The following is a 23,950-nucleotide window of genomic DNA, read 5'->3' on the forward strand; positions in this document are numbered from 1 at the left end:
CAGTCAGTTAGCTGTGAAAATCCTTCTTAGTAGCTGTTCTCTACTTGCCTTGCCTGTAAAGAGTGAAGATGTCTCACTGAAATGCTTAGGTAAGAGGAAGTGAGTTGGCACCTGGCCAAAAGAGCCAATGGGAAGACGAGAAACTTTGAAAATTGAGAAAAAACTTCCCATCTTTGTGAGGGTTGTTGTTTTGTCTCGGCTGCAGAGACAGAGAGCAGCAGGTGTGCTGTAAAGATTGGGCCAGATCTGAAAAACCATCAGCATTTATACCTAAATATTACTCATTTGGAACTACAGATAAGCAAGTAGAACAGGAAATGCTAAGTTAGAGGTGATCAGGTGTATCTATTTTGGGCTTGTCGAGTCTTCTGTGCTAAACACAGGGGCTTCTGTTTGCTTTGTAACCTTTAAACTGGACCCCAAGGAAGACGTTATTGGGTGTTAATGATTTCAGTTGCTTTTTTAATATCTTGCAACACCCTGATTTTCCAGATGTGTTTTCTTTATTTTTTTAAGAAAATCATCTTTTTAGGAACATGATTTGATTTTTGAGTTTTAAAAACAAGAGGTCTATGCACACGCTACTGACATAGTTACGTGAATCAAGGGTTCGGAGATCAGCTGGTACAACAGCTGGGTTTTCTTTTGTTTGTTTTCTTTCTCGGCTTCCCTGAGAGAGGGCTGGAAAAGCCAAGGGACTTCAGAGAAAAGTTCCCAAGTGAGTTTTCCTGGATTTTAAGATGCATTTTTTTCACTTGGTTGGTGGCAGCACTACTACCAAGGCCAGGGGGATCTATAACCTTGGGAGTTTAATACAAGCCTGGAGTGGCCAGGTATTTTTAAGGTCTTTTGCAGACTCCCACCTTCCGCACTCAAGGTGCCAGCGTGGGGAATCAGCCTTGACACTTGCTCGTTCACATGGGTGGCTAAAACAAAGACAATGTTCAGCTACCTAATGAAAGGGATGGGGAACAACCTGCTCTGGACATGCACACAGTTTTTGCCACCCAGTCTCCATAAAGGATGTAGCAGATAAAAAGGGAATTTCTGAGACAGTCTGTGAAAATGGGGAAGGCTTCCATATGAGGACAGACTGAAAGTCTAGGCCTGTTTAGTTTCGAGAAGAGACAAAGAAGGGGGCATATGAGAGAGGAGAGAAAAATAAAGAATGGAACTGATCACATTCAAATCGAGAGAGAACAGTTCCCAACAGTAACATCTATAGACACTTAGTGCTTCAACTAATTCGCCAAAGCTGAGGTAAATTATCAGCAAAGTTGATTGGGATGAAAGACTTGAGAGACAAAAATGGGATTGAAAACTAAGAGTTCTTTAAATAGAGTTTATTAGATAGTTAAAAATCCAAGATTCCACACTCAAGAAAGTGGACAACTTTGGACAAAAACCTGGTTCATTGACAAAGCGAAGGTAGCAATTAGGGTGAAAACAATATCAAACAAATGGTGAAAAGGGAAAATAGACAGCAAATACAAATTGATATGTGATTTTAAAAACATCAGGGGAAAATCCATGCTAAGGGTAATCAAAAGGAGGTTATTAAAGAACAAAAGAAATCCTAGAAAATGTTTAGGACAATTCCTAGAGAAAGAAAGGAACCTCGGTCATGTTTCAGAAAAGGTAGATGTGTTCATGGCATAGTTTTGTTCTGCATTTGGAAAGAAACAGAATGAGGTGCTCATCGTATGAGAGGATGAAACACGTTCCTGTCCAAGAGCAGTCAAGGAGGGAGTTAAACAGCATTTCCAATATAACCTTAGAGTTACAAACACCAGAGTTACAAACTGATCAATCAGCAACACCTCTCATTCACAATTTAAAAAAAATGCAAATACAGAAAAATTCTGTGTTAAACGTAAAGTATGAAAAATGAAGAGAAAGTTTAAAAAAAGATTTAAGAAGGATAAGAAACAATGGAAAAGCTGGTATGGGACTAGTTTAAAAAAACTTTAGGAATTTAATTAATGCCAGTCAACAACAGGTCTTGTAAAATAAACCTTATTTCTTCCTTTAATGACAATACACATTTGGTTGATCAAGGGAACTGTGTAAATACAATAGACTGAGATTTCTCTGAGGCATTCCAATTAGGAGGGGAAAATATTCAGATAAAAAAAATGTAGACTGGGGTCAGCAACCTATGGCACGCGTGTCAATTTTTAATGGCACACTGGAGCCTGCCGGGACCCCAGTGTGCCATTAAAAATCCTGCCAACGCGGCAAGCTGCAGGGTCCGCGATCCAGGGCTGGAGCGCCGGCCCCTCCCCTGCCTTCCCCATGATCCCTGCCGCCGCGTACAGCGCTCTGGGGGCCGGGGTTGCGGGCTCCCGCAGGGCAGCTTTTGGCTCCGTGGGGACGGAAAGATGCTCCCCACTCATCCGGAGCCCCGCCGCCGCGCGCAGCCCCGCCCCACATCTCAGAGTCCCGGATCAGCGGAGGACCTCATGGTAAGGGGTCCGAGTCTGGGGGCGGGTTGGATGGGGGGGCAGTCAGGGGACAGGGAGCAGGGTGGGTTGGATGGGGTGGTTGGGGTGGGGGTCTCTGGAGGGGGCAGTCAGGGAGCGGGGGGGTGGATGGGGCGTGGGAGTCCCGGGGTCTTTTAGGGGGTGTGGGGTTCATAGGGGTCAGGGCAGTCAGGGGACAGGGAGCAAGGAGGGTCCTGGGGGGAGCAGTTAGGGTGGGAGGGTCTCTGGAGGGGGTGGTCAGGAGACAAGGAGCTGGAGGGGTTGGATGAGTTGGGAGTTCTGCGGGGGGCTGTCAGGAGGTAGGGGTGTGGAGAGGGGTTGGGCAAACAGGGAGCGGGGAGGTTGTATGGGTCCAGAGTTCTGGGGGTCCTGTCAGGGGCGGGGAGGGGTTCGATAGGCATGGGAGTCCCGGGGGTCTGTCTGGGTGCAGGGGTGTGGATAAGGGTTGGGGCAGTCAGGGGACAGGTAGGGGGGTAGGGTCCTAGGGGGGCAGTCAAGGGACAAGGGGCAAGGAGGCTTAGATAGGGGGTGGGGTCCCAGGAGGGGGTAGTTGGGACAAGGAGTGAGGGGGGTAGGGTGTTCTGGTGGGGCAATCACCCAGACCTCTGCCCTGAGCCCTGCATCCCCACACACCCCCAGGCCCCTGCCCTGAGTCTTGTACCACCTAGTCCTCTGCTGACTCATTCACGCCCCCGCATGCCCCGAGCCCTGACTCTGGCACCCCCACACATACCCAGCCCCCCTACCCTGACACCTGCACCCCCCTCACATGTGTCTATCCTTCTGCCCTGACTCTTGCACCCCCACATCTCCAGCCCCTCCCCCGCACATCCCATGCTCCCCGCATATCCCCATCCCCACCCTGAGCACCAAACAGGAGCTCCTGTACGCCCACTCACATTCCCACCTGCACCCCTCACACCAAATGGGAGCTGCCCAGGTAAGTGCCCCTACACCCAAACCCTGAGCCCCCTCCCTCATTCTAGCTCCTGGCCAGACCCTTCACCCCCCAGCCCTGTGCTCGGTCACTCCCACCCTGAGCTCACTGCAGAGAGAGGAAGAGAATGGGCCAGAACCAGGGAGAAGGTAGGTACCCACTGTATGTGGGCAGGGCCAGGACCCCAGACCGGCAGCGGGCTGAGCGGGTCTGGCAGCCGGAATCCCGGCTGGCAGGAGCTGGCGGATGGAACCCCTGAGCGGCAGTGGGCTGAGCCGCTCAGCCCACTGCCAGTCTGGGGTCCCGGCCGCAGGTCCCGCACAGCCCGCTGCCAGCCTAGATAAACAGAACCCCAGACCAGCAGTGGGCTGAGTGGGCTGGCAGCGTAAGATCAACATTTTAATTTAATTTTAAATGAAGCTTCTTAAACATTTTGAAAAACTTGTTTATTTTACAATACAACACTAGTTTAATTATATAATATATAGACTTGTAGAGAGAGACCTTCTAAAAAACATTAAAATGTATTACCGGCACGCAAAACCTTAAATTAGAGTGAATAAATGAAGACTCGGCACAGCACTTCTGAAAAGTTGCCGACCCCTGATGTGGACTGTACAATATCAGTGGAGTGGACATAAAATTGACTAAAAACTGGCTAGCAGACAGATCTCAGGCAAGGTTGTCCACGGGTCATTGTCGGGTGGATGGGGTTGTTTTTGGTGGGGCTCTGCAGGGTTCCGTTCTAGGCCTGAGGCTATTCAATATTTTCATTAATGATATAGGAGCAAATAGAAAATTATTCCACATAAAATTGGTGGACAACCCAAAGATGGGCAGAGTCGTTACACTGAGGAGGCCAGGGCAGGCACACCGATTGATCTGGTGTGTTTGGTGAGTAGGGCCCATGCAAAAAAAATGTTTTAATACAAGCAAATGCAAACTTACCATCTCAAAACAGGCAATGCAGGCCTGACCCACAGACTAGGGCACTGTATTATTGAACACAGGGACCCTGAAAAGGATTTAGGGGTCACTGTGGATGGCCAGCTCATTGTGAGCTCCTAGTGCGATGCTGTGGCCAAAAGGGCTGACACAGTCCTTGGATGCAAAAAAGAGCTGAGTGGTGAGTTGGAGCCAGGGAAAGATTTTACCTCTGCACCTGGCATTGGTGAAACCAATGATGAGCAGTCCTGGGGGCTAGATTTCAAAAGGGATGCAGAAAAATTGGAGAGGGTGCAGGAAAAAGCCACAAAAATTTTTGGAGGCTGGAGAAAATGCTGGACAGTGAGAGAGAGACTGAAATAAATGCATGTAATTATCTTAAATAGTAACAATGGGCTCTTAAATCAAGATGAGAAAGGCAGAACAAGGCCCAGTGGGTGGAAGCTAAACACCAGACGCATTTCAGCTGGAAATAAGGACCAATGTTTAGCATTCAGGATGATTTAACCATTGGAACAAACTGCAAGGGGAATTGGTGGATTCTCTAATTCCACATGTCTACAGAGCAGGACAGGATGCTTTTCTGGAAGATCTACTTGAGGGCTTCTCAACCCATAACGTGCCACAGCAACGCTGCCATAGCGCTTCAGTGTACTAATAGCTAGGTCAATGTATAGGAAAGATGTAGGGAAACTGGATCCAGCGGCAATTGACAAAGATGTTCCAAGGGATGGTGTACCACCCATAGGCGAAAGCTGAAGGGACCAGATATGTTTAGTTTGGAAAAGTGGAGATTAAGGAGGGACATGATAACCGTCCTCAAATACTTCAAAGACTGCCATAAAAAAGGTGGTAGAGAGTTGTTCTCTCTTGCCAGAAAGGGTAGGATGAGAGGCAATGGGTTCAAACTACAGCAGAGCAGATTTAGATGAAATCTCAGGAAAAAACTTCCTAACTATGAACTGTGGAAGAATGGAACAGAAGACTCAGAAGGTTGTGGAAGTGCCTTTACTGGAAGTTTTCAGAATGAGGCAGGACAGCCATCTGCATTGGGAAGGTTTAGACCGAACACATCCTGTTTCTTGGCAAGGGGTCAGACTAGCTAATCATTTGGTCCCTTCTGACTCTGGGGCTCTATGATTCTACAATGTAAAATCCTACTGTGGACCAGGCCTCAGTGACAAACAAGTCAAGAGGCTTAATATAGGGGTAACTGGGTGAAAGTTAATGGCCTGTATTATATAGGAGGTCAGACTGGATGATCTAATGGTCCCTTCTCACCTTAAACTCTATGAATCTATTGCTGAAGAAAGCAGACCAGGCATTTCTATTTGCTGTGACAATTCAATTCCCTTTAAAGTCTGAACATGTGACACTGATGAAAGGTAAACGTTTACATAATCCACAATTGGCCTGTGTAACTCCTTGCCACAGACATTATTGGACATTATCAGCCAGAGCCCTGAAATGCAAGAGGAGGTGACAGTCTCCATACATTAACACACAGCTGGCTCTTAAGGTCTTTACTCACTTCTTGTTCCAAGAGGAGTTTTGCCTCAGTGGAGCCTGAGCAAACTATGGGCCAGGGCTCCAAAATTCGTCCTTTGTATTATACATCAACTAATACCTTTCTCCTGGAGGATCCACTGGGTCTCTGGAAAACATGCATTCACCTTGGGTAGGAAGCCATCAGCTGGGGCGGACAGGTGTGCATAGAAAATACTGGAGCAAACTCATCCACTGTGGCAAGGGCCCTGGGATGTTTAATGGCTATGCAGGGCAGAAATTACCTCAAACTTACTGTCTATCCCATCACGCCCATGTTGCACTAAGTTTGTCAAGGAGGTGAGCTCCTCAGCAAGAGATGGTACCTGTGAATTCTGAGATGGAAGTGTCCTCCCTGGGAATCCCCCTCAGGTATCCGTGACCCATAGCATCTGCAGCAGCATCGCACACCAAGAGCCGACATAGGGGTGAGCACAGTTTATAATATAGCTCTGTGCAGTCTCAGGGGGGTTCACTCAGCCTCTAGGGGAGAAGCAGCATCTAGATGCAAACAGACTGGAGACCAGCCGGTCTGTGCTTCTGTGCTAATTATCCAGCTTTAGGGGTAAACTGTAATTATGGGACTTTCCCAAAGGGAGATGAGAACTCTTCGGCTCTCCCCTGAGTCAGAGAGCAATTGCTGCTCTGTGTATTTGTATATGTAAAAATTATAGTTGATTAGGAAGAAAAACTAGGGCTTAGTCCTAGATCTCCATAGGGTCTGATACCCTGTCAATAACCAGGATGGAGGGGTAGATAATAGACAGATAGATCTGGAGACAGATGCCTGTGGGGAGCACCTGGGTTTTAAATACTGTTATGGACTGAACAAATTCTCCTCTCTGAGTTGAACAGGGTTAAATTTCTTCCTGTATTCAAGTGACTAACGCTCTGTAGCTGCCAAGCATGGATTGACCTAATCTGTAGCTAAAGGCAATGAAGGGTGGTGGGAGTTAGGCCCTTGCTTGTGTGGATTATTGTGTTTATTATTTATGATCATTATTTGTGTGGAAGCCTCCAGAGGCCCCACTGCAGTTCTGGGCCCATTGTGCTGGGCCCTTCGCGCACACAGGAGAAACAGCCCCTGTGTGACGTCATTGACAGGAACTGTGGCTGTAGAGACCATTATTGCAACCAAGATCCCATTGTTACCCCAAAGCTTGTACAAAGGAGGTGTCTGTGGAAAGGTTGTAATTTGCTGGTTAGGATTATGCTGTCTGTAAGTGTGTATCATGTTTGTATCTGAAGTTATGAATATTGGCTATGTACTTATATCCCAATGTGTTTGATTCTGAGTAGCATGAGTGAAGCATTTATTTGGTCAGCTTCTTGAGAAAGGACTATTCTGGGTAAGTGCCCAGTCAAGCAACACTTAACTGACATTGGACCTAGGGAGACTCCAATCCACATCTGAGGAGCCTTCCTGGGAAAGTTCAAGGTAGCATGTGAGCAATGGCTGCTCTACCTGCAAACTGAGTCATGCATGGACATGTGACTTGCCCATGTGACTCCAAACGCCATCTTGCTGCTGTGATTTTCCACAGTAAGAACAAAGGCATCCTTCCACCTGGCAGAGGATATAAAAGGCCCTTGAAACCCATCCATTTTGTCTTCTATCCTGCTTCTGACCTCTGGAGAAACTTTACTACAAACTGACGCTCTGAACAAAGGACTGAAGGACCCATCTAAGCTGAGATGTTTGTACTCCAGAGACTTGATTGGTTTAAATCAGCAGTAATCCCATCAAGCCTGAAACAAGCCTAAACTAAGAACTTTGCAATTGTTGTATGTATGTGTTTCCATTTAACCTATTTTAACTGTCATCTATATTTCTTTCTTTCTATGAATAAACCTTTAGATAGTAGATATTTGATTCTAAAGGATTGGCAACAGCGTGATTTGTTGGTGAAATCTGAATTATATATTGACCTGGGTCTGGGGCTTGGTCCATTGGGATTGGGACAAACTTTTGTTTCTTTTACTGGGGGATTGGTTTTCAAAACCATTCATCCCCACAAGGTGTGGTGCTGGTGGTGATACTGGAAAACTGGAGTGTCTGAGGGAATTATGTGAGAACCCCTAATAGATCAGATCAGCTGATTTAATGTGAGGGAGACACCTCATTGAATTCCACCAGAACTGAGCCCTGAGTGAAGACTCTGAGCAGCTCATTAGATGTGGAGCAGGGTAGAGCTCAGATCACTTTGTGCAGGCTACTGGCGGATCCTTAGGCTCCTGTAGGGTCAGGCAGGAGATGAGCCGGGTTTGAGAAATGTAGCAGCACCTAAGTTCAGTATTTACCTGAGTACTTTGTGGATCTAGCCCTGGACACCTTTCTGGAAGATGCTTTAGTCAAACACAAATTAAGGTTGTTCAAAGCCAGCGGGGCTGGCTGGGGACACTTGGAGGAAAAAGCCAAGTTCCCAGACATCCACCTCTCCTTTTTAAAGACCCCTTTCCTCCTATCTTTGTACAAGGTACAGGCTCCCTGCAGCAAAAGAAGCTTTTACCTGTTCTTCCCATCCTCCACTGCCTCTGGTGTCACAGCTGCTTGCCCTGCTAGAACCCAGGCAATGTCCCTTCCTTAGGTGGCTGGCAGCTGTAACACCATCGTGGGACGAGAACATGGTGTGATGCTCTATGATTGAATATGGCCATTTTATTATTTTTGCAACCATGATTATACAATTGCAACATATGTTGTTGTGGCAAACTGGGAATGTTCTTAATGTTTTCCCTGAATACTGTGTTGGTGCCTCAGTGTCCCCTATGCACTTCTTAAGTACCTAGGTGGTAGAATAAGGGTGTGTGATTGCTGCAGAGCAAAGGGCCAGTGCACCAAAATGTCTGACACTTGGTCTCCTAGCAACTGATGGCCTGGGCCCCTTCTCTGCAAAGGTGCCAGCTGAAGGTGTTGGAGACAAAGAGGTCAGATCAGGTCTGCCCTGGGAAAGGAGCTGAGCAGAGGAGGAGGGGCTGGAGGGGTTTTCAGTCTGGAGCTGGCTGGGGACGAGGAGTGAAGTGTAGATGTTGGGGTCTGGCTCACTGCCCCCCAGAATGGACGCAGCCGAGGGGTCCTGTTCAATGTACCTACAAACTCTGTTTTGGACCCTATTCCTGTCATCTAATAAACCTCTGTGTTACTGGCTGGCTGAGAGTCATGTCTGACTGTGAAGTGGGGGTGCAGGACCCTGTGGCTTCCGTAGGACCCCGCTGGGGCGGACTCACTGTGGGAAGTGCACGGAGGGGCAGAGGATGCTGAATGCTCCAAGGAGAGACCCAGGAGGTGAAGACGTGTGAGCTTCTTGCCCTGAAAACAGTCTGCTCCGAGGGAGAGGAGGCTCCCCAAAGTCCTGCCTGGCTTTGTGGGGAGCAGTTCCAGAGCATCGCCCAGGGACTCCGTGACAGTTGTACATTACATGTCCTCTCAGGTGTCAATGGGAAAGCTCTGATTTGCTAAGTATGATTATCGTGTTTATGTGCGTGTATCATCCTTGTGTCTGAACCTATGGTTACTGTTGAGGTACTGGTATGAGAGGAGCAGTGCCAGGTCATGGCCAGAGCAGTGGTGCTGGGGGACTGAGGACTCCTAGATTTTTATTCTCAGCTCTGCCATTGACTCATTATGTGGCCTTGGGTAAATCATTTAACCTCTGTGTGGCTTCGTCGGTCCATGATATGAGGAGAATGCTTCCTAGCTAAAGAGTTTCTAGATGTAGTGAATAAAAGCATCACACAGAGAGTACGTTAGACTCAACTTCCCTCTTCAGATTTAGGCCCTGGGCAATGGATGCCCTGTAGCTCCAGATAAGGTGCAATGTACGTGTGTGAATAGCCAGCTAATGGCAGATCTGTCATTTATCTCCCTTCCTTGTGAGCTACAGAACCCACCCCAGGCTCTGCCAGACAACCCAGCCTCCCAGGTGTCCCAGCTAGCGCAGGGGATTATCCTACAGTCTCTCCCAGCTGTTCTCCTTCTACCGTCAAATCTGATCCCTTGCCCTGCCCCCGAGGCCTGGAACAGGGCAAAGAGCTCCCAGCACATCCCCATTTCAGGGACTCTGCCTGCTACAGGCTCCCAGGAGGAAAAAAGGGAACGGAAATCAAAGCAGGTAATCCACAGGATGGTCTCTTCCCTTGGGAATTAGTAACTGAGTAATAGGGACAGGGTCTTGGGGCAATAGGGAGAGAACAGGGGGAGAAGGAGGCTGGGCTGTGAGGGAAGAAGACAGGCAAGGTGCAGGGCGTCAGGGGTCTAGTTACCAGCAATATGAAAGGTGGAAGGCCTATGAGTTAATGAGCTCTACAAAAATGAATTCGCTACTTTGTCACCCTGAGACAGCCCAGCCAGGCCAGGAAAGGGTTGAATGTCTCTGACTGTCCAGTCAGTGATTCAGAAGAAAGCAACCAGCACCACGTCACCAGCCAGCTCTGCACAGAGCTCAGTCTGAGAGCCAGAGCAGCAGCAGAAAACTTTAGGTCCCTTTATGAGTAAAGAGCCACAGCAGCCTGTCCCAGATCTGTTTGGTTCTCACCCCGTAGATAATGGGGTTTAACATGGGGGGAATCAGAAGGTAAATGCTGTCAATGAGAACGTGGAAATGCAGGGCCATATTCTAGCCAAACTGGTGCATGAGGGCAGAGAAGAGACATGGGATGTAGAAGGCTAAGATATATACTGTTCAGGAAGGACAGGCAGGGCAGAAAAGGTGGGGGAGTTGCGTTGTATGTAAGAGAGCAGTATGACTGCTCAGAGCTCCAGTATGAAACTGCAGAAAAACCTGAGAGTCTCTGGATTAAATTTAGAAGTATGAACAACAAGGGTAATGTCGTGGTGGGAGTCTGCTACAGACCACCGGACCAGGGGGATGAGGTGGACGAGGCTTTCTTCCAGCAACTAACAGAAGTTGCTAGATCACAGGCCCTGGTTCTCATGGGTGACTTTAATCACCCCGATATCTGCTGGGAGAGCAATACAGCAGTGCACAGACAATCCAGGAAGTTTCTGGAAAGTGTAGGGGACAATTTCCTGGTGCAAGTGCTGGAGGAACCAACTAGGGGAAAAGCTCTTCTTGATCTGCTGCTCACAAACAGGGAAGAAATAGTAGAAGAAGCAATAGTGGATGGGAACCTGGGAGGCAGTGACCATGAGATGGTCGAGTTCAGGATCCTGACACAAGGAAGAAAGGAGAGCAGTAGAACAGAGACCCTGGACTTCAGAAAAGCAGACTTCGACTCCCTCAGGGAACTGATGGGCAAGGTCCCCTGGGAGAATAACATGACGGGGAAAGGAGTCGAGGAAAGCTGGCTGTATTTTAAAGAAACCTTATTGAGGTTGCAGGAACAAACCATCCCGATGTGTAGGAAGAATAGTAAATATGGCAGACGACCAGCTTGGCTTAACAGTGAAATCCTTGCTCGTCTTAAACACTAAAGAACAGCTTACAAGAAGTGGAAGATTGGACAAATAACCAGGGAGGAGTATAAAAGTATTGTTCACGCATGCAGGTGTGAAATTAGGAAGGCCTAATCACACTTGGAGTTGCAGCTAGCCGGAGATGTTAGGAGTAACAAGAAGGGTTTCTTCAGGTATGTTAGCAACAGGAAGAAAGTCAAGGAAAGTGTGGGCCGCTTGCTGAATGACGGGGGGGAACCTAGTGACAGAGGATGTGGAGAAAGCTAGTGTACTAAATGCTTTTTTTGCCTCTGTCTTCACAGACAAGGTCAGCTCCCAGACAGCTGCACTCTGCAGCACGGTATGGGGAGGAGGTGACCAGCTCTCTGTGGAGAAAGAAGTACTTCGGGACTATTTAGAAAAGCTGGACAAGCACAAGTCCATGGGGCCGGATGCGCTGCATCCGAGGGTGCTAAAGGAGTTGGTCGATGAGATTGCAGAGCCATTGGCCATTATCTTTGAAAAATCATGGCGATCGGGGGAGGTCCAGGACGATTGGAAAAAAGCTAATGTAGTGCCCATCTTTAAAAAAGGGAAGAAGGAAGATCCAGGGAACTACAGGCCAGTCAGTCTCACCTCAGTCCCTGGAAAAATCATGGAACAGGTCCTCAAGGAATCAATCCTGAACCACTTAAAGGAGGGGAAAGTGATCAGGAAGAGTCAGCATGGATTCACCAAGGGCCAGTCATGCCTGACTAACCTAATTGCCTTCTATGATGAGATAAACGGCTCTGTGGATGAGGGGAAAGTAGTGGATGTGCTATTTCTGGACTTTAGCAAAGCTTTTGATACAGTCTCCCACAGTATTCTTGCCAGCAAGTTAAAGAAGTATGGGCTGGATGAATGGACAGTAAGGTGGATAGAAAACTGGCTAGATGGTCGGGCTCAATGGGTAGCGATCAATGGTTCCATGTCTAGTTGGCAGCCGGTATCAATTGGAGTGCCCCAAGGGTCGGTGCTGGGGCCGGTTTTATTCAATATCTTCATTAACGATCTGGAGGATGGTGTGGACTGCACCCTTAGCAAGTTTGCAGATGACACTAAACTGGGAGGAGTGGTTGATACTCTGGAGGGTAGGGCTAGGATACAGAGGGACCTAGACAAATTAGAGGATTGGGCCAAAAGAAATATAATGAGGTTCAACAAGGACAACTGCAGAGTCCTGCACTTAGGACGGAAGAATCCCATGCACTGTTACAGACTAGGGACCGAATGGCTGGGCAGCAGTTCTGCAGAAAAGGACCTAGGGGTTACGGTGGACGAAAAGCTGAATATGAGTCAACAGTGTGCCCTTGTTGCAAAGAAGGCTAATGGCATTTTGGGTTGTATAAGTAGGGGCATTTCCAGCAGATCGAAGGATGTGATCATTCCCCTCTACTCAGCACTAGTGAGGCCTCATTTGGAGTACTGTGTCCAGTTTTGGGCCCCACACTACAAGAAGGATGTGGATAAATTGGAGAGAGTCCAGCAGAGGGCAACACAAATGATTAGGGGGCTGGAGCACATGACTTATGAGGAGACGCTGAGGGAACTGGGATTGTTTAGTCCGCAGAAGAGAAGAATGAGGGGGGATTTGATAGCTGCTTTCAACTACCTGAAAGGGGGTTCCAAAGAGGATGGATCTAGACTGTTCTCAGTGGTAGAAGATGACAGAACAAGGAGTAATGGTCTCAAGTTGCAGAGGGGGAGGTTTAGGTTGGACATTAGGAAAAACTTTTTCACTAGTAGGGTGGTGAAGAACTGGAATGGGTTACCTAGGGAGGTAATGGAATCTCCTTTCTTAGAGGTTTTTAAGGTCAGGCTTGACAAAGCCCTGGCTGGGATGATTTAGTTGGGTTTGGTCCTGCTTTGAGCAGGGGGTTGGACTGGATGACCTCCTGAGGTCCCTTCCATCCCTGAGATTCTATGATTCTATGATTCTATGATGACACAGAGGTGGGAGCCGCAGGTCCCAAAAGTCTTGTGCCGGGCGTCCTTTGTGGGCAGACTGAAAATGGCCCTGAGGATCTGGGTATAGGACACAGCAATAAAAAACAGATCCAAACCAAATACACAGAATACCACAGAGAGGCTGTAGTAATGACTGACATAGATTTCGGCACAGGCCAGCTCCACCACGGCCATGTGTTGGCAGTATAAGTGGGGTATGATGTTGGTTCTGCAATATGGCCACTGCCTTGCCTCTAGAGTATAGGGGAGCACGAGAATGCTGGCATGCAGCACCATGGCTATGCTGATCTTGGCCACCATGGAGTTTTTTAGGATGATTGAATGTCTCAGGGGATCACAGATGGCCACATAACGATCAAAAGCCATGGCCATGAAGATTCCAGACTCTGTTACTAAGAAGCAGTTAATGAAGTACATCTGGGTGAGGCAGGCACTGAAATCGATCTCCCTGGAACTGAACCAGAAGATGCTCAGCATTTTGGGCAGGGTTGATGTAGACAGGACCAGGTCGGTGATGGCCAGCATGCAGAGGAAATAGTACATGGGCGCATGGAGGCTTGGCTCCCTCTTCACGATGAACAGGATGGTGAAGTTCCCCAAGACGGCTATGGCATACATGGTGCAGAAGGGGATGGAGATCCAGACGTGGGCTGCCTCCAGGCCAGGAATGCCCAGCAGGATGAAGGTGGAAGGGTTGGTGAAGTCAGTTGTGTTGGAATCTGACATGGAGTAGGGGAGAAGGTGTCCAACTCTGAGGCAGAACGGTGTCTCCTGGTTGTACCGTATGTTTCCCTCACTTCCTTTATGTGCCCAGGGTCTAGGGGACGTTTGCAGTAGAAATGCCTGGATGGAGAGACAATAGTAATATTACACACTACATGCACTGTGGGGGGCTGTTCTCATGAGTGAAGCAGATTGGTCGCTCTTCACACAAATAAAAATGATATTTTTATTATTCTGTGAAATAAACTATGAACTTACCATACTAATAGTAACTTTCTACTTTATGATGCGCCATACATCTATAATTCCCACACATTGTGGTGGGGGAAACCTTAATAGGCAGCAGCAGTAAATTGAAGTGTGGATACTTGTTTCATCTGTATGAAGTGCAAGCTGGTCTCCATATTGGAAGAGAAGGTTAAAGGACTAGTGAAACTTGCATTACATCAGAGAACATGAAGATTTTCTGAATAGAAGTCAATGTTTCATTCTGGAAGAAAAACATACCGAAGAATCAGAGAGTACAGTGCTGAACGGGGAAGAATATTGGCAGCATGTGATCTCCAGAAGAAGAAAGAGGAGAACCTATGTACCTGCAATGCAGATAGAGATGCAAAACCGTTTTCAGGCTCTCTGCACAAGCAAACAGAGGCTAGGGACACCATCCCTGTCCACCCTGGCTAATAGCCATCGATGGACGTATCCTCCATGAATTTATCTAGTTTTTTTTAAAGTTTTATAGTCTTGACCTTCATCCTCTGGCATGAGTTCCAATGACTGTGCATTGTGTGACGAAATACTTCCTTTTATTTGTTTTAAACCTGTTGCCTATTAAAATCTCTGCAAAAAGCTGGCTGATGACATCATGCTGGGCCCTGTTGCTTGAATCACTTACTGGACAGTCAAAGAGACACTAAACTCTTTCCTTACCTTACTGTGCTGTGTCAGTGTGACAAACGGAGGGATCAGTCTATGTACAAACCATTGAGTTGCCACCATTCTTATTACTTGTAACTGGACCCCCAAGGCCCCCACTTTGCCACTCCTTCCACGAAGGCCCCATCCCTGCTCTGCCTCTTCCCTGCAAGACCTCCCTGCTGCTCGCTCCTCTCCTCCCCTGCCCCCCACCTCCTAGTCACTTGCTGAATGAACAGAACAGGGAATCATCAAGTGATCCATCCCCTGTCGCCCATTCCCAGCTACTGGCAAACAGAGGCTAGAGACACCATCCCTGCCCCTCCTGGCTAATAGGTACTGATTGACCTCTCCTCCATGAACTTAACTAGTTCTTTTTAGAAGCCCATTATAGTCTTGGTTCTCACTACATCCTCTGGCAAGTAGCTCTGCCGGGTGACTGTTGTGTTATTTGAAAGCATAAATAACATTTCCTTATTCAATTTTCTCCTCCCCCTTCATAATGTTGTAGATCTCTCTTATATTACCACCAGTCGTCTCTTTTCCAAGCTGAAGATACACAATCTTTTTAATCTCTCCTCTTTCAGAAGCTGTTCCATACTCTTAATACTTTTTATTGCCCTTTTCTGTAACTTTTCCAATTCTCATATACCTTTTTTCAGTTTGGGCTACCAGATCTGCATGCAATATTCAACATGTTGGTGTACCATGGGTTTATCTAGAGGCAATATGATTTTTTTTTATTTTTATATATTAATGGAATTATTTGGCAGCTCGTTTAAAACAAAGGAAAGGAATTATTCACACAACTCAGGGTTAAACTGTGGAACTCCTTGCCAGAGGATGTTCTGAAAGCCAGTACAATGACCGGGTTAAAAAAGTACTAGATAAATTCATGGAAGATAGGTCCATAAATGACTCTTTGCCAGGATGGGCAAGGCTGATGTCCCACACTCTGTTTGCCAGAAGCTGCGAATGGGCAACGGGGGATGGATCACTTGATGATTAGCTGTTCTGTTCATTCCCTCCAAAGCACCTGGCACTGCCCACTGTTGGAAGACAGGAGACTGAGCTAGATGGACCTGTGGTCTCACCCAGTATAGCCATTCTTATGTTTTTATGATCACTGAGGCAGGGAATGGTGTGCAGGTGTTGTATTATGTTTACCTGGATATGGGTACCTCTTGTGCTACCTAAAGTGGAGGAATTCTTTTTTCTCCAAGAAGGTTGGTGGCATTCGGACACCCAACATAGAGAATGCCAGTGAAAACGGGGTAGGTTCAGATGCTAAAATAGGGGAAGAACAAGTTAAAAATTACTTGGACAAGTTAGATGTCTTCAAGTCGCCAGGGCCTGATGAAATGCATCCTTGAATACTCAAGAAACTGGCTGAAGAGATATTTGAATCATTAGCTATTATCCTTGAAAAGTTATAGGAGACAGGAGAGATTCCAGAAGACTAGAAAAAAACACATATAGTGCCTGTCTATAAAAAGGGAAATAAGGACAACCCAGGCAATTACAGACCAATCAGCTTAACTTCTGTACCAGGCAAGATAATGGAGCAAATAATTAAGGAATCAATTTGCAAACATCTAGAAGATGATAAGTAAAAGTAGGCATGCATTTGTCAAGAACAGATCATGCCAGACCAATTTGATAGCTTTCTTTGACAGGGTAAAAAGCCTTGTGGATAGGCGGGAAGTGGTAGATGTGATATATTTAGATTGTAGTAAGGCTTTTAATACAGTCTTGCATGAATGTCTCATTAAGAAGCTAGGTAAATACAACCTAGATGAATCTCCTATAAGATGGGTGCATAACTGGTTGGCTAACGGTTCCCTGAGAGTAGTTATCAATGGTTCCCAGTCAGGCTGGAAGGGTATAACAAGTGGGGTTCCACAGGGATATGTTCTGGGTCTGGTTCTTTTCAATGTCTTCATCAACAATTTAGATAACGGCATAGACAGTACACTTATAAAGTTTGCGGATGATACAAAACTGGGAGGGGTTGCAAATGCTTTGGAGGATAGGATGAAAATTCAAAATGATCTGGACAAACTAGAAAAATTGTCTGAGGTAAATAGGATGAAATTCAATAATGATAAATGCAAAGAACTCCACTTGGGAAGGGATAATCAGATACACACACACAAAATGGGAAATGACTGCCTAGGAAGGAGCACTGCGGGAAGGGATCTAGGCATCATAGTGGACCATAAGGTAAATATGAGTCAACGGTGTAACACTGTTGCAAAAAATGCAAACATTATTCTGCGCTGTATTAGTAGGAGTGTTGTAAGCAAATCACAAGACGTAATTCTTCCATTCTACTCTCTGCTGATTAGGCCTCAGCTGGAGTATTGTGTACAGTGCTGGGCGCCACATTTTAGGAAAGATGTGGAAAAATTGGAAAAAACCCAGAGAAGTGCAACAAAGATGATTAAAGGTCTCAAAAACATGACCTATGAGGGAAGATTGAAAGAACTGGGTTCGTTTAGTCTGGAAAAGAGAAGACTGAGAGGGGATATGATAACCATTTTCAAGAACTTAAAAGATTGTTACAAGGAGGAGGGAGATAATTGTTCTCCTTAACCTCTAATGATAGGACAAGTAATGTGCTTAGCAGGTTAGACAAACAGCTGTCAGGGATGTTCTAGATGGTGCTGGTCATTTCGTGAGTGCAGGGGACTGGACTTGATGACCTCTTGAGATGTCTCCCAGTCCTAAAATTCTATGATTTCTTCCATGGAGCTCGGCTGCTAAAATGTCTGCCTGCAGTAAGAAGGCGTGTTCTGCTGGGGCCCCAGAGGCTAAGGGGAAAGTCCCAGCAATGGCTAAGGTACTCCGAGCAATTCTCCTTGATTGTTCTGCTGCAGGGAATAGCTGCATGCTTCCAGGGGTGAGGGTGGGGGTAGTTGAGACCAGCTTCTGTGCTGTAGCTGAAGGCAGCATCTCCTCAGGGAGGGAGGAGTGTGTGAAACTGTACCTCATATTCGTTAGTGATATTATGATATGATAATGACATAATTGTACTGTATTTTATCAAAGATAAGTCATGCAAGGTGTCATTGAAAGGTTATGATTTGCTGAATATGATTATCCTGTTTGTATGCATGTATCATTTATGTATGTGAAGTTATGAATATTGACTATGTACCTGTATTTCAAATGCAGTTACACTTGGGTAAAGCCTATTAGACAAGATGCTTTCAGTCTAGATCACTGGCTGGGGAGGGCCCATTCAAGTCAAGGAACCATTAGGAAAATAACCCTAGGCCTTAAGAGAAGCTTTTCTCCCACCTGAGGAGCCTTCCTGTGCATGCTCCAAACAGCCTGTGTGTGATAGTTCCTATGTCTCCACAAGCACATGTGATGAGACCACATGCTTCTGGGCTCCATCTTGGATTGTCAGTGTTTTTCCACTAACTGTTGTGGGAACCAATCATTAAAACAAAGGGCTCCTGCCATATGCAAAAGCCATATAAGGCAGGGAGTGACATCATCTATGGTTCTTCACTGCCCACACAAGAGGACTCTGGAAACACCTGAGGAACAGACTGAAGTGGGGGAAGTGCTGGATCCAGGCTAAAGGGATTTCTTGGGGATTCCCAGCTGTAAACAAAGTGGAGTTTGCCCTGTAAGGATCTCCTGCCTGCCTGTATCCTCTCTTGGGGTGAGAATCTGCTATTCACATCCAATCCTTTTAGTGTATTAAGCTTAGTTTGTTGGGTTTATTATTTGCTAGATAATCTGCTTTGATCTGTTTGCTATCACTTGTAATTACTTAAAATCGATCTTTTGGCTTTAATAAACTTGTTTTGCTGTATCTAAAGCAGTGAGTTGGAGTGAGGTGTGTGGGAATCATAACTCAGGGGCAGAGGCTGTTGCATATTCCTCTCCACGTTGAGGGAGGGGGTGTATTTTATGAGCTTACACTGTACAGCACGAGATGGTATAATTCTGGGAGTACAGGCCGGAGGAACTGAGGGCTCCCTTAGCTGTAGCCTCCCCATTCAGGTGCTGGTCAGAGAGCCGGTGTGTAACTGAAGCTGTGTGAATGCTGGTGAAACTGCAGGCTGGAATTCTTGGCAGCGTGTCACAGCAGGACACTGTGAGAGGGAGCCCAGGCTGGTGGGTTGGGGCTGTGAGGGAGAAAAATGTCCAGGTTGCAAATAAGCAAGAGACTAACGCAATGCTAGGGAGAATAGGAGGATGTATCCCAGCGGGGAGCCCAGAGAAAGGTGACTGAATTGTAGAAACTGTTGAGGAGGTGGGTGAGGGATTCATTAGCACGGCAACAGGAGGCAGCAACACCTGAGGCTCGGAGGTCACATGGGCAGAGGTGAAAGTAGGCTGCTATGGATCGGTGCGGTATACCGGTAAGAAGTGTCTGCCAGTACCGGCCCGTACACAGCCGAAGATAAAGCACTACCACAGCAGCGCTTTAAGGTCGCTGCCCCTTTTGCCCCGCCCCCGTCAGCTTCCCTGCCAATATGGCTGCTGATGGGTGGCGGGGGGCTGGTGATTTAAATAGGCCCAAGGCTCCCAGACACTGCTGTTGCAGCAGGGCTATAGCAGCAGCCAGGAGCCCCGGGCCCGTCAAGTTGCTGGTGGAGCTCCGGATCTCCCAGCCGCCACTGCTGCAGCCCTGGGGAGTGGGGAACCTCCCAGTGCTGGGAGTGGGGAGCACAGGGAAAGCCCAAGGTGAAGCAGGGGTGATTTTTTGCATGGCCATACCCTGGGGTTAGAAGCAGCTCCACAGGGGGGTAGCCATTACATCTTTATCTCACCGGTCCCTGGCGTACCAAGACCCCAGAGATGATCTTAGACTGAGATCCCTACTGAAGGGGACACTGAGGGGAAAGGAAAAGCAGCAATTAAACCCAGGTTAAGGTTTAGGAAGAAGCTGAAAGACACAATGGGTAGTGAACACCAAACTGTCCAAACACAAGGGGTGGAATACTAACTATTGGGAAATGCCCACCTGTGAGAAAAGGTTTGGTGTTATTTTTCAATCTCATACTGCAAAGTTTGTTGCTAATGGTAAATTTTATGAAAAAAAATGTGGTAATTATGGCAAACCTATGAAAAGGTGAAGCAGGCATGATTTTGGGGAAAAGCTTTTGGACATGCAAGGATAATCAAGAAGAAGCCATATGGGCTACTGCTTGTCAGCTAACACCCGTTCACAGGCTCAAAGCTTGTCACAGGAGGGAATTTATAATATAATGGTCTTCTGTCTGGAGAGGGAAACTGAGGCACAACACCTCATGGCATTGTATTAAGTTATCACTAGTTGGAAAAGAACAGTGGCTAACAATACTTCACTGAAAGCACACTTGCTGACTTTTGAGATCACTAGGCTGATCTACAAAGTGTTGAAAGGTACAGAGAGCTGTGCAAGAACACCTGTGGGTAACACCACAATGTTTGCAACACTTGGGAGTTGTATGGTCAAAAAGTAAAGAGCTCCTTTGAGCACACTGCTTCTGCATCAGACAGTGACTAACACTGCTGCAGTGAACTAAGGGGGGAGGTGTGGCGTCCTGTACCCCAAAGCAACACCCTGGCACCCCCCATATTTACCATTGTGATATGATTATTGTGTGATTTATACAGTGTGTGCCATGTAAGGTATCAGTGGAAAAGTTATGATTTGCTGAATATGATTACCCTCTTTGTATGCGTGTGTCTTTTCTGTACCTAAAGTTATGAAAGCATGCATGGGCAGTGGACTCCATCTCGTGCCTTTTCTTTTCCAGTAACTGTGCTGGGGACTTTTGTTTGCAAAAATGAAGTTCCCTCCCCATGGGAGAAGTATGAAAGGTGGAAGTGACATCATCACTTGGCCTCACTGCCCCCACCACTCAACTCCTGGGAACACCTTAGGAACAAGGACTGAACTTGGGATGTAGTCCCAGGCTGAAGGGATTACATATCTGTGTATAGATGATTGGTGGATTGCTTGTACCATCTGGGTGAGACATGGCTTGATTCACATCCTGTCTAATTATAGACCTTACATTTTAATTTTGTTTATTTTTTAGGTAACAAACTTTGAGCTCTATGCTGTTACTTATATTCACTTAAAATCCATCTTTCAGTAGTTACAATCACTTAATAAATCTGCTTTCTATTTGTTTACTTAAAACAGTGTGTTGTTAGAAATGTAAAAGGGAAATCTGCTTAGGAAACCGGGGCTGGTGCATTCTCTTCCCCACACTGGTAGAGCTCTGGGGACCTTGGCGGGAGAGCTGGGGGAAGTGGCTGGAGCCTCTCTATTGTTGGTTCAAGCATGGCTAGTGAAAGCATTCATGTAACTGCAGCTGTGTATGGTTATGTCAGTGCATGACCTGTAGAGGATTGCAGTTTGTCACAGCCTCAGAGTGTGAGAGGGAGACCAGGCTCGTATGCCAGAGGGGTGAGCAGAAGCCCTGTTTCAGGTTGCACCCCAGGGAAGTCTGTTATACCCAACAAACAGACTCTGCTAAACCGTGAGTCCAGTTCCCTCCTGTCATGCTCTCAGGTATTGATGGAGAGACCACATGTACAGCCGGGAAATCAGGAGTCCCAGGTTCTGTCTGTCATTCTCTCCATGACCTTGACCAATTCTTGTCTCCCCTTGACTCAGTTTACTTATCTGTATTATGGAGATAAGTTCATAATAATTTTCCTTTGTTAGGTGTTTTAAAGATCCTTCAATGAAAGGTGCTGCACGATATGATGATAGTTACTGATGATATTTATTGATCTCTGATCCCATAGTGACAGTCTCCCCTCAGTCATTTTTATTCCTGATCTGTCTCTCTACTATCTACCTATCCATCCTGGGCATTTACAGGGTATCTGACACCAGGGAGATCCAGGCATTATTTCTAGTTTTCTTACTACTCAACTATATTTTTTAAACGCACAGATCAGCCAATTCCTCTCTGACTCAGCCTGAATATTCTCATCTCCCTTTGGGAAGGTCCCCAGAAGCACAGACATGGAAACAGCGACATTGGCTAGAGTGTCCCTGGTCTCCTGCCTGTTTACATCCAGATGCAGCTTCTCTGCTAGAGGCTGAGCGAATCCCACTGGGATTGCACAGAGCTATATTATAAACAGTGCACACCTCTGTTTCGGCTCTCTGTGTGCGATGCTGCTGCAGATGCTGGGCTGAGAGAGGTGTGGGACACGGCTACCTGAGGGGGATTCCCAGGGAAGAAACTTCCATCTCAGAATTCACAGGTACCATCTCTCGCTGAGGAGCTCACCTGCTCGACAAACCCAGTGTAACGTGGCATGAAAGGGAATGAGTCTGAGGGCCCTTCCTGCAGGGGCTAAGTTTCCTCCAGGATCACTGGCCAAAATATCAATGTTTTCTGTGCACCTCTGTCCTCCCTGGCTCATGGCCTACAGCCCCAAGGTGGATGCATTTCAGTAGCACATTGGATCCTTCTGGATGAAAGCTTCTACTAGGTAGAATATTAGGGTTCGAAGAGCACTCAGGAGGTATCTAGTCCAACCCCTGCTCAAAGCAGGACCAACATCAGCTAAATCGTCCCAGCCAGGGCTTTGTCAAGCCTGACCTTAAAAACATCCAAGAATGGTGATTCCACCACCTCCCTAGGTAACCCATTCCAGTGCTTCACCCCCTCCTAGTGAAATAGTGTTTCCTAATAGCCAACCTAAACCTCCCCACTGCAACTTGAGACCATTACTCCTTGTTCTGTCATCTTCTACCACTGAGAACAGATGAGCTCCATTCTCTTTGGAAACCCACTTCAGATATTCAATCCCCTCTCTCTTCTCTTCTTCAGAAAGCCCCCAGATCCCTCCCTCCTCTCTCCTCATGTGGCATGTCCCCCTCTCCATAATTGTTTGTTGCCCTCCGCTGGACTCTCTCCAATTTGTCCACATCCCTTCTGTAGTGGGGGGTGGGGGGAACGAAACTGGATGCAATACTCCAGGTGTGGCATCACCAGTGCTGAATAGAGAGGAATAATCAGTTCCCTCGATCTGCTGGCAATGCTCCTACTAATACAGCCCAATATGCTGTTGGCCTTCTTGGCAATGAGGGCACACTGCTGACTCATATCCAGTTTCTCGTCCACTGTAATCCCCAGGTCCTTTTCTGCAGAACTGCTGCTCAGCCAGTCGGTCCCTAGCCTGTAATGGTGCATGTGATTCTTCTGTCCAAAGTGCAGGACTCTGCGCTTGTCCTTGTTGAATCTCATGAGATTTCTTGTGGTCCAATCCTCCAGTTTATTTAGGTCACTCTGGACCCTATCCCTAGCCCCCAGCATATCTACCTCTCCCACCAGCTTAGTGTCATTTGTGAATTTTCTGAGGGAGCAATTAATCCCATCATGCAGATCATTAATAAAGATGTTGAAAAAACCAGCCCCAGGACTGACCCCTAGGGTACTCCGCTTGATACCAGCTGAAAACTAGACATCAAGCCGTTGATCAGTACCCGTTGAGCCTGATAATCTAGCAAGATTTGTATCCACCATATGAACAATAGAAGGCCCGTACTTTGCTCAGGCCCCACTGAGGCAAAACTCTTGCTCTAATAACTGAGAAAAGACCTCAGGAGTCAGGTGTATGTTAATGCACAAAGACCATCACCTTCTGCTCTTGGATCTCAGGGCTGTAGCTCTGATCTGCTATCTGACTTTTATCTACTGTCAGGCATGGAGGTGCTAGGACTCCTCACTGGAACAATAATAAGAATTTTTCATGAAGAGGAAGACATATTTTCTCCTAGCTTCATTGAAGAAGTCGGCTGAACTCCTATGCCTGAAACAATGAAAAAACAATTTATCTGGAAGCAGAAAGCCAGAATGGGAATTTTCAGTCCAAACAGTTAAAGTTTGACAAACATATAAGCAACTCAAAATCAGGTCTTCTAATTGACGGTATCAGACAGCCTTAACAAAAGGGATGCTACCAGCACCACCTACAATGCTAATCCGTTTCTGAATGCCATTCAGCTAAGCTCTTCGC

The 23,950-nt window shown here is 46.8% G+C and overlaps 1 pseudogene; it reads right to left on the reverse strand.

Moving 5' to 3' along the window:
- Positions 1 to 10,385: 10,385 nt before the first annotated feature.
- On the reverse strand, positions 10,386 to 14,041 carry LOC120401240 (annotated as a pseudogene).
- Positions 14,042 to 23,950: the final 9,909 nt, after the last annotated feature.

Source organism: Mauremys reevesii, linkage group 1, assembly GCF_016161935.1.
Source record: "Mauremys reevesii isolate NIE-2019 linkage group 1, ASM1616193v1, whole genome shotgun sequence".
Classification (NCBI taxonomy): Eukaryota; Metazoa; Chordata; order Testudines; family Geoemydidae; genus Mauremys; species Mauremys reevesii.